The sequence below is a fragment of the Protopterus annectens genome, chromosome 3.part1, assembly GCF_019279795.1.
Source record: "Protopterus annectens isolate FY-2018-M chromosome 3.part1, PAN1.0, whole genome shotgun sequence".
Classification (NCBI taxonomy): domain Eukaryota; kingdom Metazoa; phylum Chordata; order Ceratodontiformes; family Protopteridae; genus Protopterus; species Protopterus annectens.
Window position 1 is genome coordinate 1,646,046,979 of NC_056732.1, and position 18,659 is coordinate 1,646,065,637.

At 39.3% G+C, this 18,659-nt stretch overlaps 1 protein-coding gene and 1 long non-coding RNA gene across 2 annotated transcripts in view; both read right to left on the minus strand.

The window, feature by feature from the left end:
* The window catches only part of LRRD1 (leucine rich repeats and death domain containing 1), a 418,673-nt gene that overhangs the window by 64,092 nt on the left and 335,922 nt on the right, over positions 1-18,659 (minus strand). The window lies entirely within an intron of this gene.
* On the minus strand, positions 1,329-8,317 carry LOC122798595. The gene is made up of 4 exons (XR_006364285.1): positions 8,255-8,317; positions 6,029-6,150; positions 3,674-3,795; positions 1,329-1,406 (listed from the first exon to the last, which is right to left on the minus strand). It is a non-coding gene; the product is annotated as an uncharacterized LOC122798595 (long non-coding RNA).

Sequence of the window (18,659 nt, forward strand, 5' to 3'; positions counted from 1 at the left end):
TAGAATAGCATGAATTAGTGGTATTTTGTTGCAAATGCTACGTATATTTAGTTGAGCAATAGATAGTGATTTGGGGGGTTTGGTTAATGGTGTTGGTTTTGTTCTGAGTATGTGGCTATTGGCAAATTTTGGGGATGGGTTAGGGCCAGGATTAGGGTGGATGTCTCCATCAATTAATGAGGACATTAGTATTGGCTTGTAAAATTGAGGAGGTTTACAATGGTAGTTAACATGTTTTTTAAGGTTATGAATAAGGTATTTAATGTGAGAGAGACGGTGATATTTAGGTTTAAGGTAGGAGGTCTTGTAAGTGGGGTTAAGATAACTTATAGATGGAGGTAAGGGAGTTGCCAGGGTTTGTTTGAATGGGATAGTAAGTATAAAGGGTAGGGGTAGTTCGTAGGAGGTTAAAAGATAGGCAGAGGTGAGAGTAGTTAGGAGTGTTAGTAGTAGCAAAGGTCTGTATTTATTAGACATGATAGGAGATGCAGTAATAGAGTTGGAATAATTAGATGGAGGGAAAATATCAGAGAGTAGGTAAGGAAGTTAAGTGGGGAGGGAGGAGGCAGTATATGAAGGGGTGGAGACAAGTGCAAGATATGATTGGTGTTTAGAAGAGTGGGGTGTGCCTAAGAGGCAAGATGTGATTGGTGGTAGAAGTGAGGGGTGTGCCTATGAGTGTATAAATGTACAGGTGGCAGGGGCGGGTGAGATTTGGGGGCAGGGAGGGGAGCGGAGTGAGCCCGCATGGCGAACGGAGCGGGTAATACACAAAAGAGTAGTGAGGCCCAGAAAAAACAATCTGTGAGCTGTGGAAACAGCAGGTAGGTTTATATCAGATAAAAAGGTATAGTTTGTGTAATGAGCTGTAATCTGTGAAGATGTACAGGTTATAGCAGTAACTATACTAGAAGGGTGATGAGGCAGGGTCAAGAGTAAAGAAAATGTGAAGCAGAGAGAGAGAGGATACAGGTTCAGAACAAAGGTATTTGAGGGTTAAGAAATAACCCAAAAGGGAGCAATCCAGGTAATAGTAGGAAGCCACCTGGTGGCCAAAAGGAATAAGTATCAGAGTTATGCAGGTAAGAAAGAGGTAAGAGAGGTATGAGTTAGTGAAATGCAGATAAAAAATCACAGTAGTAGCTTTGAGGAGAGAATAAAATGGGAGACTAGGTTAGAATGTGGAGAAGACATGGGCTATTGGCTGCTGGCAGTCCTGGGCAGGTAGCTAGACTAGGATACACAGGTCAGAGTTAATGGATGACACATATGAAAATAACATACTTTCACAATCTGTAATGGTAGATTTCCCTTAAGATGAGGGATGGGGTTTAGTAGGTAGAGTTCAGGTCTTCCCGGAGGGCAGAGTCAGTTAATGCCAGTGAGTACAGGGTCCACCTAGCAAACTATTAAAATAGGACAGAGAGAGAGGAAGATAGTAAGACAAAACAGAGTAAATAAGACAGCAGTTGGCAATAGTTAACAATATTCTACTTAAACAGGTATCTGATGTACAGTTTCATTCACAGTGTAAAGTAACTACAATCAGTGTTTGAGTATTCATAGTTAAAACATAAGAATGGAAGTATAAGTAATCCAATTGAAACAGGTCATAGGATATAACAGTCAACAACATTCAACACTACTATGCTACTGTTGAGCAAAGAACTCTAACGTTAGCCTGAGGGTTGGACACATAGTTAGGTCTACAACTTATCTGTATTTAACCTATCTAGAAGGTGTTGTGCTTGTTTGGCACCAAGAGAATAGAAGCGCTGGTTAGCTAAGCTATCAGGCATTAATCATTAACCCTAATACAAAAAGGTTTCATTAAAATGACTACTTGCGTAGTATCAGGACTAAAAAGGCGCCAAGTAATATGTAGTGCGGTTTATTCGCGTTATAAGGTAAGGTTAAATAAGAACGCTACTACGAGCAATACGCTTGCAGTGAGGTGGAATTAATCACAATGAGAGGTAGTTAATCATTAACCCTAATACAAAAAGGTTTCATTAAAATGACTACTTGCGTAGTATCAGGACTAAAAAGGCGCCAAAATAATATATAGAGCGGTTTAGTCACGTTATAAGGTATAGTTAAATAAAAACGCTACTACGAGCAAAACGCTTGCAGTGAGGTGGGATTAATCACAATGAGAGGTAGTGCCTATAATGACCCCCGGCTAAAAACGCTACTACGAGCAAAATGCTTGCAATGAGGTGGAATTAATCTCAATGAGAGGTAGTACCTACGATGACCCACGGATAGATCCTGTTAGGCTCCGGTAAATAACCGGTATGCTGGTGATAGGAGCTATCAGCATACTCTAAATATACAATACATGCTTTAATCCAAGAGTCGCTAGGCTTTATGAGTGGTTTCAACTGACCAATTGAGAGCGCAGTATGTCTCACTGCGGTAATGGTTAGGAAGCACGATATATTGCTATTAGATTTTAATCAGCATATGATAACTTAGCATAAGGTATCTGAAGTCTAAAGTAACACAGCACAAAAATGTAAGCGGTGCATCAACAACCTAACATTGTTTCTTAAAAAGATGAAGTTCAAAATACACAGAAATATAAGGACATAAATATAATCAGAAAACAAGCTTTCAAATGCAGCGTAAAATAAACATAGCAGCTAAACTGATCCGTAGCTCATGTCCATGTACATATAGTGGATACACAGAGTAGAAACCACAAGTGTAATGAAAAATAAATATATATCCTAAAACATTTAAAACAGCAATCTGAAGTAGAGCTTACTCTGAGTTTCCGTACAGTGCCTGGTTCGGGACGCACAGCAGCCAAGCTGATTAACTAGAAAGGAAAGATGGCGTCCAAGGGTGTAGGGATATATTTATAAGGTATCTTGGATAGCTTGGGGGAGGGTATAGGAGGATGAGCACAGACTACAGGTCATGGGCGGGAAAATATGAGAGAGGGAGAATAGTTAGGAGCTGGAAGGGGTGGGCTGATGAAGTGGGTGGAGTGTATGAAAAGTAGGAGTAGAGTAGATATGTGTAAGGGTAAGGAAGAGAGAAACGGGGTGAAGAGCTTTATGGGAGGGAATATGCAGAAGGTAGCTAGGTGAGCTAAGGAGGATTCTAGTGAGCAATACTATAGAGGAGAGGGTAACAAAGTAGAAACAGGACACAAAAGAGTAGTGAGGCCCAGAAAAAACAATATGTGAGCTGTGGAAACAGCAGGTAGGTTTATATCAGATAAAAAGGTATAGTTTGTGTAATGAGCTGTAATCTGTGAAGATGTACAGGTTATAGCAGTAACTATACTAGAAGGGTGATGAGGCAGGGTCAAGAGTAAAGAAAATGTGAAGCAGAGAGAGAGAGGATACAGGTTCAGAACAAAGGTATTTGAAGGTTAAGAAATAACCCAAAAGGGAGCAATCCAGGTAATAGTAGGAAGCCACCTGGTGGCCAAAAGGAATAAGTATCAGAGTTATGCAGATAAGAAAGAGGTAAGAGAGGTATGAGTTAGTGAAATGTAGATAAAAAATCACAGTAGTAGCTTTGAGGAGAGAATAAAATGGGAGACTAGATTAGAATGTGGAGAAGACAGGGGCTATTGGCTGCTGGCAGTCCTGGGCAGGTAGCTAGACTAGGATACACAGGTCAGAGTTAATGGATGACACATATGAAAATAACATACTTTCACAATCTGTAATGGTAGATTTCCCTTAAGATGAGGGATGGGGTTTAGTAGGTAGAGTTCAGGTCTTCCCGGAGGGCAGAGTCAGTTAATGCCAGTGAGTACAGGGTCCACCTAGCAAACTATTAAAATAGGACAGAGAGAGAGAGGAAGATAGTAAGACAAAACAGAGTAAATAAGAGAGCAGTTGGCAATAGTTAACAATATTCTACTTAAACAGGTATCTGATATACAGTTTCATTCACAGTGTAAAGTAACTACAATCAGTGTTTGAGTATTCATAGTTAAAACATAAGAATGGAAGTATAAGTAAGCATAGTTTCATTAGTTATTCCAATTGAAACAGGTCATAGGATATAACAGTCAACAACATTCAACACTACTACGCTACTGTTGAGCAAAGAACTCTAACGTTAGCCTGAGGGTTGGACACATAGTTAGGTCTACAACTTATCTGTATTTAACCTATCTAGAAGGTGTTGTGCTTGTTTGGCGCCAAGAGAATAGAAGCGCTGGTTAGCTAAGCTATCAGGCATTAATCATTAACCCTAATACAAAAAGGTTTCATTAAAATGACTACTTGCGTAGTATTAGGACTAAAAAGGCGCCAAGTAATATGTAGTGCGGTTTATTCGCGTTATAAGGTAAGGTTAAATAAGAACGCTACTACGAGCAATACGCCTGCAGTGAGGTGGAATTAATCACAATGAGAGGTAGTTAATCATTAACCCTAATACAAAAAGGTTTCATTAAAATGACTACTTGCGTAGTATCAGGACTAAAAAGGCGCCAAAATAATATATAGCGCGATTTAGTCGCATTATAAGGTATAGTTAAATAAAAACGCTACTACGAGCAAAACGCTTGCAGTGAGGTGGGATTAATCACAATGAGAGGTAGTGCCTATAATGACCCCCGGCTAAAAACGCTACTACGAGCAAAATGCTTGCAATGAGGTGGAATTAATCTCAATGAGAGGTAGTACCTACGATGACCCACGGATAGATCCTGTTAGGCTCCGGTAAATAACCGGTATGCTGGTGATAGGAGCTATCAGCATACTCTAAATATACAATACATGCTTTAATCCAAGAGTCGCTAGGCTTTATGAGTGGTTTCAACCGACCAATTGAGAGCGCAGTATGTCTCACTGCAGTAATGGTTAGGAAGCACGATATATTGCTATTAGATTTTAATCAGCATGTGATAACTTAGCATAAGGTATCTGAAGTCTAAAGTAACACAGCACAAAAATGTAAGCGGTGCATCAACAACCTAACATTGTTTCTTAAAAAGATGAAGTTCAAAATACACAGAAATATAAGGACATAAATATAATCAGAAAACAAGCTTTCAAATGCAGCGTAAAATAAACATAGCAGCTACACTGATCCGTAGCTCATGTCCATGTACATATAGTGGATACACAGAGTAGAAACTACAGGTGTAATGAAAAATAAATATATATCCTAAACATTTAATGCAACAATCTGAAGTAGAGCTTACTCTAAATTTCCGTACAGTGCCTGGTTCGGGACGCACAGCAGCTAAGGTATCTTAGGTAGCCTGGGGGAGGGTATAGGGGGATGAGCACAGAATACAGGTCATGGGCGGGAAAAAATGAGAGAGAGAGAATAGTTAGGAGCTGGAAGGGGGTGGGCTGTAGAAGTGGGTGGAGTGTAGTAGAAGTGGGAGTAGAGTAGATATGTGAAATGGTAAGACAGAGAGAAATGGGGTGAAGAGCTTTATGGGAGGGAATATGCAGAAGGTAGCTAGGTGAGCTAAGGAGGATTCTAGTGAGCAATACTATAGAGGAGAGGGTAACAAAGTAGAAACAGGACACAAAAGAGTAGTGAGGCCCAGAAAAAATAATCTGTGAGCTGTGGAAACAGCAGGTAGGTTTATATTAGATAAAAAGGTATAGTTTGTGTAATGAGCTGTAATCTGTGAAGATGTACAGGTTATAGCAGTAACTATACTAGAAGGGTGATGAGGCAGGGTCAAGAGTAAAGAAAATGTGAAGCAGAGAGAGAGAGGATACAGGTGCAGAACAAAGGTATTTGAGGGTTAAGAAATAATCCAAAAGGGAGCAATCCAGGTAATAGTAGGAAGCCACCTGGTGGCCAAAAGGAATAAGTATCAGAGTTATGCAGGTAAGAAAGAGGTAAGAGAGGTATCAGTTAGTGAAATGTAGATAAAAAATCACAGTAGTAGCTTTGAGGAGGGAATAAAATGGGAGACTAGGTTAGAATGTGGAGAAGACAGGGGCTATTGGCTGCTGGCAGTCCTGGGCAGGTAGCTAGACTAAGATACACAGGTCAGAGTTAATGGATGACACATATGAAAATAACATACTTTCACAATCTGTAATGGTAGATTTCCCTTAAGATGAGGGATGGGGTTTAGTAGGTAGAGTTCAGGTCTTCCCGGAGGGCAGAGTCAGTTAATGCCAGTGAGTACAGGGTCCACCTAGCAAACTATTAAAATAGGACAGAGAGAGAGGAAGATAGTAAGACAAAACAGAGTAAATAAGAGAGCAGTTGGCAATAGTTATCAATATTCTACTTAAACAGGTATCTGATATACAGTTTCATTCACAGTGTAAAGTAACTACAATCAGTGTTTGAGTATTCATAGTTAAAACATAAGAATGGAAGTATAAGTAAGCATAGTTTCATTAGTTATTCCAATTGAAACAGGTCATAGGATATAACAGTCAACAACATTCAACACTACTACGCTACTGTTGAGCAAAGAACTCTAACGTTAGCCTGAGGGTTGGACACATAGTTAGGTCTACAACATATCTGTATTTAACCTATCTAGAAGGTGTTGTGCTTGTTTGGCGCCAAGAGAATAGAAGCGCTGGTTAGCTAAGCTATCAGGCATTAATCATTAACCCTAATACAAAAAGGTTTCATTAAAATGACTACTTGCGTAGTATCAGGACTAAAAAGGCGCCAAAATAATATATAGCGCAGTTTAGTCGCGTTATAAGGTATAGTTAAATAGAAACGCTACTACGAGCAAAACGCTTGCAGTGAGGTGGGATTAATCACAATGAGAGGTAGTGCCTACAATGACCCCCGGCTAAAAACGCTACTACGAGCAAAATGCTTGCAATGAGGTTGAATTAATCTCAATGAGAGGTAGTACCTACGATGACCCACGGATAGATCCTGTTAGGCTCCGGTAAATAACCGGTATGCTGGTGATAGGAGCTATCAGCATACTCTAAATATACAATACTTTTTTTAATCCAAGAGTCGCTAGGCTTTATGAGTGGTTTCAACCGACCAATTGAGAGCGCAGTATGTCTCACTGCGGTAATGGTTAGGAAGCACGATATATTGCTATTAGATTTTAATCAGCATGTGATAACTTAGCATAAGGTATCTGAAGTCTAAAGTAACACAGCACAAAAATGTAAGTGGTGCATCAACAACCTAACATTGTTTCTTAAAAAGATGAAGTTCAAAATACACAGAAATATAAGGACATAAATATAATCAGAAAACAAGCTTTCAAATGCAGCGTAAAATAAACATAGCAGCTACACTGATCCATAGCTCATGTCCATGTACATATAGTGGATACACAGAGTAGAAACTACAGGTGTAATGAAAAATAAATATATATCCTAAACATTTAATGCAACAATCTGAAGTAGAGCTTACTCTAAATTTCCGTACAGTGCCTGGTTCGGGACGCACAGCAGCCAAGCTGATTAACTAGAAAGGAAAGATGGCGTCCAGGGGTGTAGGGATATATTTATAAGGTATCTTAGATAGCTTGGGTGAGGGTATAGGGGGATGAGCACAGAATACAGGTCATGGGCAGGAAAAAATGAGAGAGAGAGAATAGTTAGGAGCTGGAAGGGGGTGGGCTGATGAAGTGGGTGGAGTGTAGGAAAAGTAGGAGTAGAGTAGATATGTGTAAGGGTAAGGAAGAGAGAAACGGGGTGAAGAGCTTTATGGGAGGGAATATGAAGAGGGTAGCTAGGTGAGCTAAGGAAGATTCTAGTGAGCAATACTATAGAGGAGAGGGTAACAAAGTAGAAACAGGACACAAAAGAGTAGTGAGGCCCAGAAAAAACAATCTGTGAGCTGTGGAAACAGCAGGTAGGTTTATATCAGATAAAAAGGTATAGTTTGTGTAATGAGCTGTAATCTGAGAAGATGTACAGGTTGTAGCAGTAACTATACTAGAAGGGTGATGAGGCAGGGTCAAGAGTAAAGAAAATGTGAAGCAGAGAGAGAGAGGATACAGGTTCAGAACAAAGGTATTTGAGGGTTAAGAAATAACCCAAAAGGGAGCAATCCAGGTAATAGTAGGAAGCCACCTGGTGGCCAAAAGGAATAAGTATCAGAGTTATGCAGATAAGAAAGAGGTAAGAGAGGTATGAGTTAGTGAAATGTAGATAAAAAATCACAGTAGTAGCTTTGAGGAGAGAATAAAATGGGAGACTAGATTAGAATGTGGAGAAGACAGGGGCTATTGGCTGCTGGCAGTCTTGGGCAGGTAGCTAGACTAGGATACACAGGTCAGAGTTAATGGATGACACATATGAAAATAACATACTTTCACAATCTGTAATGGTAGATTTCCCTTAAGATGAGGGATGGGGTTTAGTAGGTAGAGTTCAGGTCTTCCCGGCGGGCAGAGTCAGTTAATGCCAGTGAGTACTGGGTCCACCTAGCAAATTTCACAATCTGTAATGGTAGATTTCCCTTAAGATGAGGGATGGGGTTTAGTAGGTAGAGTTCAGGTCTTCCCGGAGGGCAGAGTCAGTTAATGCCAGTGAGTACAGGGTCCACCTAGCAAATTTCACAATCTGTAATGGTAGATTTCCCTTAAGATGAGGGATGGGGTTTAGTAGGTAGAGTTCAGGTCTTCCCGGAGGGCAGAGTCAGTTAATGCCAGTGAGTACAGGGTCCACCTAGCAAATTTCACAATCTGGAGGGTGGCCTAATGGTTAAGGTGTTTGCCTTAGAAACACAAGGTGCAGGGTTTGAGTCTCACAAGGGATAATTGGCTAGGCTTAAAATGGGGTGCAAGGGCAGTTAACCTAGTACTAACCTATGAACCATTTTGTTACGAGGGTGGCCTAATGGTTAAGGTGTTTGCCTTATAAACACAAGGTGCAGGGTTTGAGTCTCACAAGGGATAATTGGCTAGGCTTAAAATGGCTCGCAAGGGCAGTTAGCCTAGTACTAATCTATGATATCTATGATATCTATGATGTAATGGTAGATTTCCCTTAAGATGAGGGATGGGGTTTAGTAGGTAGAGTTCAGGTCTTCCCGGAGGGCAGAGTCAGTTAATGCCAGTGAGTACAGGGTCCACCTAGCAAATTTCACAATCTGTAATGGTAGATTTCCCTTAAGATGAGGGATGGGGCTTATTAGGTAGAGTTCAGGTCTTCCCGGAGGGCAGAGTCAGTTAATGCCAGTGAGTACAGGGTCCACCTAGCAAATTTCACAATCTGTAATGGTAGATTTCCCTTAAGATGAGGGATGGGGTTTAGTAGGTAGAGTTCAGGTCTTCCCGGAGGGCAGAGTCAGTTAATGCCAGTGAGTACAGGGTCCACCTAGCAAATCTAAATTTCCGTACAGTGCCTGGTTCGGGACGCACAGCAGCCAAGCTGATTAACTAGAAAGGAAAGATCTCTTGATAACTAATAAGATAACTAAGATTTTTGATTTCAGGGATCTTTTAGTTATGAATCTCTGAGGTCTCTCAACTTGTGTGATATGTTTAGATAAATAGATGCTAAAAGGTGAGTTACATTCAATAATGGGCCTGATATAATATCAGTAAACGGAGCAACTAGGCTGATGCAGAGTCACAAGTAGAAATGAAAGGCAAAATCCTCAGGTTAAAATCCAAACGAAAGGCAAAATCCTCAGGTTAAAATCCAACTTTAATTCCACTGCAGGTCAGATAAGCGCTTTCACTCATTCATTTGAGCTTCATCAGATCATGTAACAAAGACCTTCAAGTACATAGGCTACATTTATACAGTTAAAACATCTCCTATTGGCTGCTTCTTGTTACATATTCATGAGTTAATCTAAGCTTAAAGATATATGCACATATAAACATGCTGAGATGTATAAAATGAATATAAAAAACATATAAAAAACATATAAAAACTCTCCATGAACACTCAAGATGCTCTAATAAATATGTATATATAGATATATATGTCAAAAGAAATCTATTTCAAGGGTAAAAACATATATGTTCCATCATTTATTATAAAATCTACAAACATTCCTCCGTTTGTTTAACATAGGTTTAATGGAGGCTCTCTCATTGAGACCTAGACCCCTATCTGCTCTCAATCTAACTATCCACATACTCTCCTTACTCTCAGTATGGTTCCTGATGTCACCTCCTCGTATACTGGGTTTAATATTCTCAAGAGCTCTAAATAGGAAATAATGTTCAGGACCTGCTTGGGCTACGTGCTTAGCTAAGGCATTGTGAGGTGAAGCCTTCCTAATGTGGTAAAGGTGTTCTCTTATCCTGTCTTTAAAACGACAATTGGTTTTGCCAACATAAAATGCATCACATATTTGGCACACTGCCAAACAAACTATATGAGTAGTATCACAGGTAGCTACAGCACGTATGCTAAAGTTAGTGTGCATGTCAGGATGCTCAAAAAATGGACTGGGGTCAAGAGAATTACAATAATTTCAGCGTCCACATGGTTTTGTGTGTTCAAGAGGCATTGACCATTCATCCCTTTTTGAATAACATAGCATTCTCCTTAAATTTAATTTGTTCCTATATAAAAAAGAGGGTTTAGTCCCCACAAGTTTACTGATGGTGTCATCAGTACAGAGAATAGGCCAGTGTTTCGTAATAATATTCTTGATTGCTGGACAATCAGTACTATATGGTAAAGAAACCCTTACATGAGTTGATCTATCATCTCTACCATTGTCTGTTGTAACGGATCCACCAGTAATAACTGGTCCAAAATAAGGGGCTGCTCTGTTCAGTCTAAGTTTATTGACATCTAAGAGATTGGACTCAATCTCTTGTGAGCTATAGCCCGTTCTTCTAGCCTTATCTTGAGGTCACTCAGTTCATTTAGGAAACATTCTTCTGTGGCAGTTAGGCTAGAGGTTCTCATCCCGTGGCCTCTAATGATATTCTTAAAAATATGCTGTGGGTGCATACTATCACGCTGTAATAGAGTATTAAAATAGCAAGGTTTCCTATAGACACCTGTATTAATCAAACCACATGCTAACTTTTCTATATACAAGTCAAGAAATTCTATCTTCTCTCTAGAATGATTCATACTGAAGGTTAAATAGCCAGTGAGGTTGTTCAGTATAGTATGGAACACAAACAAATCATCAACACTACCTCTCCATAAAACAAAACGTCATCCACGAAACGTCTATAAAAGTTACATGTTGTTTAAACATTTCTAAATTAAAGAGACTCTCAAATTCCCAAAATGCCAAAAACATGTTTGCATAGCTGTTGGCACAAGGTGTGCCCATGGCTACGCCACCTCGCTGTTGGTAAAACTTGTTGTCATAGGTGAACAGATTGTTATTCAAAATGAGTTCAAGGAAATGTACAATGAGGTCTACTTTAACTGATGTATATTCGCTATGTAAGAGTAGATCCTCAGTGATATAAATCAGGCCTATGTTATTTGGTAACACAGTAAACAAGGACTTGATGTCAAACGTTACAAAAATCAAGTTATCAACGTCACAAATGTCACCTAAGCAGTCATATAAATCTGTTAAAAACTGTTTGGAATATTTCAGTACAACTTTGTTCTTATTTAATATAGGTCGCAAATGTTTCTCAACATAGACAGAAAGGTTTTCAGTGATCCAACCCTGACCAGACACTATGGGTCTCATTGGTGGGTCAATGGAGTCTTTGTGAATCTTAGGTAACCCATGTATTGTTGGTACAAGTGGATTCTTAACAAAGAGATAGTCAAACAATTCTTGATCCAAGATATCACCTTTCAACATATCTAATAACATATTGTTTACGTGACTAATAGTGGCTTGCACTATTTGTTTGTTAACTTGTAAATAGAAATCATCTTCCAAGAGTTTAATCATAGCATCATGATATTTGCTAGTGTCCATAACTACTATCCCACCACCTTTATCAGCTGGTTTGATGGTTATGGACTGTAAGGACTGGAGTTTAAGTAAGCTAGTCTGCTCCCTCTAGTCAAATTACCATTCTTCCTATATTTCTTTAGAGAAAATATTCATACAAATCATCCTCAGTTAGTTTCAAATATGCCTCAACTAACGGATGATTAGGTGGGACAAAGTTGCTAAGCTTCTTAAACTTTGGTGGTCTAGTAACGTTATTGTCTGTCAATTCACTATCAGTTTTATCATGAAATAGCAGTTTAAGCATAAGATTTCGACAGAAAAGTCTCATGTCTACTACAGTGTCCGTAAAGTTACTGTGTGCACTTGGTATAAAGTTTAGGCCTTTACATAATAATTTCTCATCACATTCAGTCAACAAATATCCTGAGATGTTATGTATCATAGAATCTGCTGGTATCAAAATTTCAGCTGTATCTAATTTACTTTGTTCTTCCACATCTTCTTTATTGTCTGATGTGGTACAAACTCTTCTGATAATTTATGCTTTCTGTCTCCCCTGCTCATAGAGCGCCCCTTGTTATATTCTTGTCCTTTCGGACTGGGAGGGGAAAAGGGAGCTCACTTACTACTCCTGTAGTGATGGTGGTATGTACTTTGTGAGGTAACTTGGATCTCACTATGCCGTCATCTACTGACAACCTCTTATTGATCGGTCCCTTCACAACATGTACTGCTGGATATAAGTTAGTTCTGTCTGCAATATTATTCACAGTAGTAGGCTGACTAACTTCTTTATTGTTTGTATTATAGGTTCATAGGTTCATAGGTTTATACTAGGCTATCTGCCCTAAGGCATTTATAAGCCTAGCCCAAATTATTGTGGCTTACGCCACCCCTTATATGAAAAAATACTGTGCCCATTAGTTTGTTGTGCCTCTGTCCAGCAGTGACCCAGAGATGATTCCCGGGGTAAACCTACGATCTCCCATCCACAGGTCTAGATTTCTCTTGAACAGAGTCAGCGAGGTGCTCTGCCTCACATGGACCGGGATTTTATTCCACAGCATAGGGAGTCTCTGAGTGATAAATCTATCCCTCCAGCACGTCCTATTTATATCCGTGCTAAGGTTTAAGTCGCTTGCTCTAGTGGTTTTGGTGGATTTGGATTTTTGAGGTGGAGCATGTCCATTAATTCCGGTTGGACATGGCCTTGTATGTCAGGCACATGTCACCTCTGAGCAGACGGTATGCGACTGAATAGAGCTGGAGTTTCTTCAATCTGGCAGCATATGACAGATTTTGGAGTCCTTTTATCCTTTTGGTGAGGAACTTTTGGGTCTCTCCAATTGCTGCAGATGTCGGGTGAGATACATCCCGAATGGGGCATTGTACTCGATCATTGGTCTGATAAGTGAAGAGTACAGGGGAACAATGACCTCACTAGATCTGGATGTGAATCCTTCATGATCAGGTGGGCAATGTAGAAGGTCTTTCTAACCACTTTAGCAATGTGAGTGTCAAAAGAAAGGCCACTGTCAACCTGGGTCCCCAGGTCCCTGATAACCTCTTCTGTGCTTAGTGGATTGCCACCTATATGGTAGCTTGGGGTTACCTTGTTTTTCCAAGGGTATGACTATACATTTTTGGCTTAACTTCAGGCCATGGCTCTGGCACCAGCTATCTGTTTCCGTGAGTCCCTTCTGAAGGATATCAGTGTCCGATGCACTTTCCACTATGGCCCAGTTTGCAGTCATCTGCAAACTTTGTCAGCCAAAGTCCTCCCATGTTGGCCTGTACTTCTGAGAAGTAGATGCCAAACAATAGGGGCCAAGGACCGAGCCCTGTGGGACACCACTTGTGACCGCTTGGAGTCTGACACAGCGCCAGCAACTCTAACCCTGTGGGTTCTGTCCTTAAGCCAGTTTGCAACCCATCTTGTGACATATGGGTTTACATTTAAGCTGGTAAGTTTTTCTACAATACCCGAGTGGGGTATTGTGTCGAAAGCCTTTGCAAGGTCAAGGTAGGCTGTATGGACTGCCTTTCCCTCATCAATGGCCTTGGTGACTATTTCGAAGAAGTCGACCAAGTTCAAAAGGCATGATCTTCCCTTGACAAAGCCAAACTGGGTCGGGTCCAATGTCTGCAAGTCCCCTATATCTTTGTTTATAATACAGCTAGATCCACTCTCACTATGTAAAATAGTAATTACATCATCAGTATCATTGGAAGTAGTAACGTTATTAATGTTAGCTATATTTTGTACCCTATTACTAGGCGATACATTGTTATGTACACAGTTAGTAATATCCACAGCTTCACAAGCATTATTAACAACATTAACATTTTCAGAACTAGTACTAGGTTCGAACTCAGTTGTCTAACACTAGTATAGTCATTAGATTTAATGGTAGCACTATAATGTCCATGTTTAGGCCAAACGAAGACTTGTCCTAAATTAAAATCTCTGTGATCTCTAATAATCTTGCTTCTCTTCTGTTGGAGAAGTTTCGCCTAAGGCTGATATTCCATCCAACAGGCTTTCAAATAGTGGTTCTATTACAGTACTTGGGAAACAAGAAAAATTCTCTTCTGTTGTTTCTTAATGTTATTAATGAGTTTCTCTTCTTCAGAGGCAAAAAAGTCAATAAGTAACTCCATGTACTGTTTGCTTACCTCCAAGTTCAGGCTGCCACCTTGAAAGCAACTCTGGATAATGTTCCCCTGATTGGGCATGTTTAATATCGTAATCCTCGGTACAATTTTGTGTCCAAACAATAATAAAATGCAAGCGCTGTGTTTGCAAACGCTTCAAGTGTGCAAAGTCTTTCTAGACTGTCTAACAGGCGTTGTAGCTCATCCAAGTCGGGTGTCGATATCCGCTCATCAAAGCACTCCAAAGCCAAATTGCCAGGAAGTGACTGTTGAACAGACGATTCTGTTCAAACCTCTTCTGTAGATGAGCAACTGAGCCCAGGTTTACACCTCGGGCTCATAGTCTAGCTCAATATCTACAGTTTCACTCTGACTCTGCATAATAGAAAAATAGTGCAAAGGCACAAAAATAGCCAAAAATGTCTGTATGCAAGGTAAAGATACAAACAAAGTTATGCTAAGCAAACGCTATTCACTGGTAGTAGACTCTGCTCCAAAGTCAGCAAGAAAAATGAAGCTAATAAAACAGGAACAAACCACTTGCTGACAAACAGGATAAACGCCCAGTGCTCCAGAAAAACTTGAATAATATTAATGAAACCAAAAGGAGCAACTAGGCTGATGCAGAGTCACAAGTAGAAATGAAAGGCAAAATCCTCAGGTTAAAATCCAAATGAAAGGCAAAATCCTCAGGTTAAAATCCAACTTTAATTCCACTGCAGGTCAGATAAGCTTTCACTCATTCATTTGAGCTTCATCAGATCATGTAACAAAGACCTTCAAGTACATAGGCTACATTTATACAGTTAAAACATCTCCTATTGGCTGCTTCTTGTTACATATTCATGAGTTAATCTGCTTAAAGATATATGCACATATAAACATGCTGAGATGTATAAAATGAATATAAAAACATATAAAACATATAAAACTCTCCATGAACACTCAAGATGCTCTAATAAATATGTATATATAGATATATATGTCAAAAGAAATCTATTTCAGGGTAAAACATATATGTTCCATCATTTATTATAAAATCTACAAACATTCCTCCGCTTGTTTAACATAGGTTTAATGGAGGCTCTCTCATTGAGACCTAGACCCTATCTGCTCTCAATCTAACTATCCACATACTCTCCTTACTCTCAGTATGGTTCCTGATGTCACCTCCTCGATCCTGGGTTTAATATTCTCAAGAGCTCTAAATAGGAAATAATGTTCAGGACCTGCTTGGGCTACGTGCTTAGCTAAGGCATTGTGGGGTGAAGCCTTTCTAATGTGGTAAAGGTGTTCTCTTATCCTGTCTTTAAAACGACGATTGGTTTTGCCAACATAAAATGCATCACATATTTGGCACACTGCCAAATAAACTATATGAGTAGTATCACAGGTAGCTACAGTATGCTAAAGTTAGTGTGCATGTCAGGATGTTCAAAAAATGGACTGGGGTCAAGGGAATTACAATAATTACAGCGTCCACATGGTTTTGTGTGTTCAAGAGGCATTGACCATTCATCCCTTTTTGAATAACATAGCATTCTCCTTAAATTTAATTTGTTCCTATATAAAAAAGAGGGTTTAGTCCCCACAAGTTTACCGATGGTGTCATCAGTACAGAGAATAGGCCAGTGTTTCGTAATAATATTCTTGATTGCTGGACAATCAGTACTATATGGTAAAGAAACCCTTACATGAGTTGATCTATCATCTCTACCATTGTCTGTTGTAACGGATCCACCAGTAATAACTGGTCCAAAATAAGGGGCTGCTCTGTTCAGTCTAAGTTTATTGACATCTAAGAGATTCTCATCCCCTGGCCTCTAATGATATTCTTAAAAATATGCTGTGGGTGCATACTATCACGCTGTAATAGAGTATTAAAATAGCAAGGTTTCCTATAGACACCTGTATTAATCAAACCACATGCTAACCTCTAGGCTAAATGCCACAGAAGAAGGTTTCCTAAATGAAGTGAGTGACCTCAAGATAAGGCTAGAAGAACGGGGCTATAGCTCACAAGAGATTGAGTCCAATCTCTTATATGTCAATAAACTTAGACTGAACAGAGCAGCCCCTTATTTTGGACCAGTTATTACTGGTGGATCCGTTACAACAGACAATGGTAGAGATGATAGATCAACTCATGTAAGGGTTTCTTTACCATATAGTACTGATTGTCCAGCAATCAAGAATATTATTACGAAACACTGGCCTATTCTCTGTACTGATGACACCATCGGTAAACTTGTGGGGACTAAACCCTCTTTTTTATATAGGAACAAATTAAATTTAAGGAGAATGCTATGTTACTCAAAAAGGGATGAATGGTCAATGCCTCTTGAACACACAAAACCATGTGGACGCTGTAATTATTGTAATTCCCTTGACCCCAGTCCATTTTTTGAACATCCTGACATGCACACTAACTTTAGCATACGTGCTGTAGCTACCTGTGATACTACTCATATAGTTTATTTGGCAGTGTGCCAAATATGTGATGCATTTTATGTTGGCAAAACCAATCGTCGTTTTAAAGACAGTATAAGAGAACACCTTTACCACATTAGAAAGGCTTCACCCCACAATGCCTTAGCTAAGCACATAGCCCAAGCAGGTCCTGAACATTATTTCCTATTTAGAGCTCTTGAGAATATTAAACCCAGTATACGAGGAGGTGACATCAGGAACCATACTGAGAGTAAGGAGAGTATGTGGATAGTTAGATTGAGAGCAGATAGGAGTCTAGGTCTCAATGAGAGAGCCTCCATTAAACCTATGTTAAACAAACGGAGGAATGTTTGTAGATTTTATAATAAATGATGGAACATATATGTTTTACCCCTTGAAATAGATTTCTTTGACATATATATCTATATATACATATTTATTAGAGCATCTTGAGTGTTCATGGAGAGTTTTTATATGTTTTTATATGTTTTTTATATTCATTTTATACATCTCAGCATGTTTATATGTGCATATATCTTTAAGCTTAGATTAACTCATGAATATGTAACAAGAAGCAGCCAATAGGAGATGTTTTAACTGTATAAATGTAGCCTATGTACTTGAAGGTCTTTGTTACATGATCTGATGAAGCTCAAATGAATGAGTGAAAGCGCTTATCTGACCTGCAGTGGAATTAAAGTTGGATTTTAACCTGAGGATTTTGCCTTTCATTTGGATTTTAACCTGAGGATTTTGCCTTTCATTTCTACTTGTGACTCTGCATCAGCCTAGTTGCTCCTTTTGGTTTCATTAATATTATTCAAGTTTTTCTGGAGCACTGGGCGTTTATCCTGTTTGTCAGCAAGTGGTTTGTTCCTGTTTTATTAGCTTCATTTTTTCTTTCTGACTTTGGAGCAGAATCTACTACCAGTGAATAGCGTTTGCTTAGCGCATAACTTTTGTTTGTATCTTTACCTTGCATACAGACATTTTTGGCTATTTTTTGTGCCTTTGCACTATTTTTTCTATTATGCAGAGTCAGAGTGAAACTGTAGATATTGAGCTAGACTATCAGCCCCGAGGTGTAGATCTGGGCTCAATCGCTCATCTACAGAAGAGGTTTGAACAGAATCTTGTCTGTTCAACAGTCACTTCCTGGCAATTCGGCGCTTTGGAGCGCTTTGATGACGCTGGATACGGCGACAACCGACTTGATGAGCTACAACTGTTAGACAGTCTAGAGAAAGACTTTGCACACTTGAAACGCTTGCAAACACAGCTTTGCATTTTCAAGTATTGTTTGGACACAAAATTGTACTGAGAGGATTACGTATATTAAACATGCCCAATCAGGGGAACATTATCCAGAGTTGCTTTCAAGGTGGCAGCCTGAACTTGAGGTAAGCAAACAGTACATGGAGTTACTTACTGACTTTTTGCCTCTGAAGAAGAGAAACTCATTAATAACATTAAGAAACAACAGAAGAGAATTTTTCTTGTTTCCCAAGTACTGTAATAGAACCACTATTTGAAAGCCTGTTGGATGGAATATCAGCCTTAGAGCGAAACTTCTCCAACAGAAGAGAAGCAAGATTATTAGAGATCACAGAGATTTTAATTTAGGACAAGTCTTCGTTTGGCCTAAACATGGACATTATAGTGCTACCATTAAATCTAATGACTATACTAGTGTTAGACAACTGAGTTCCGAACCTAGTACTGGTTCTGAAAATGTTAATGTTGTTAATAATGCTTGTGAAGCT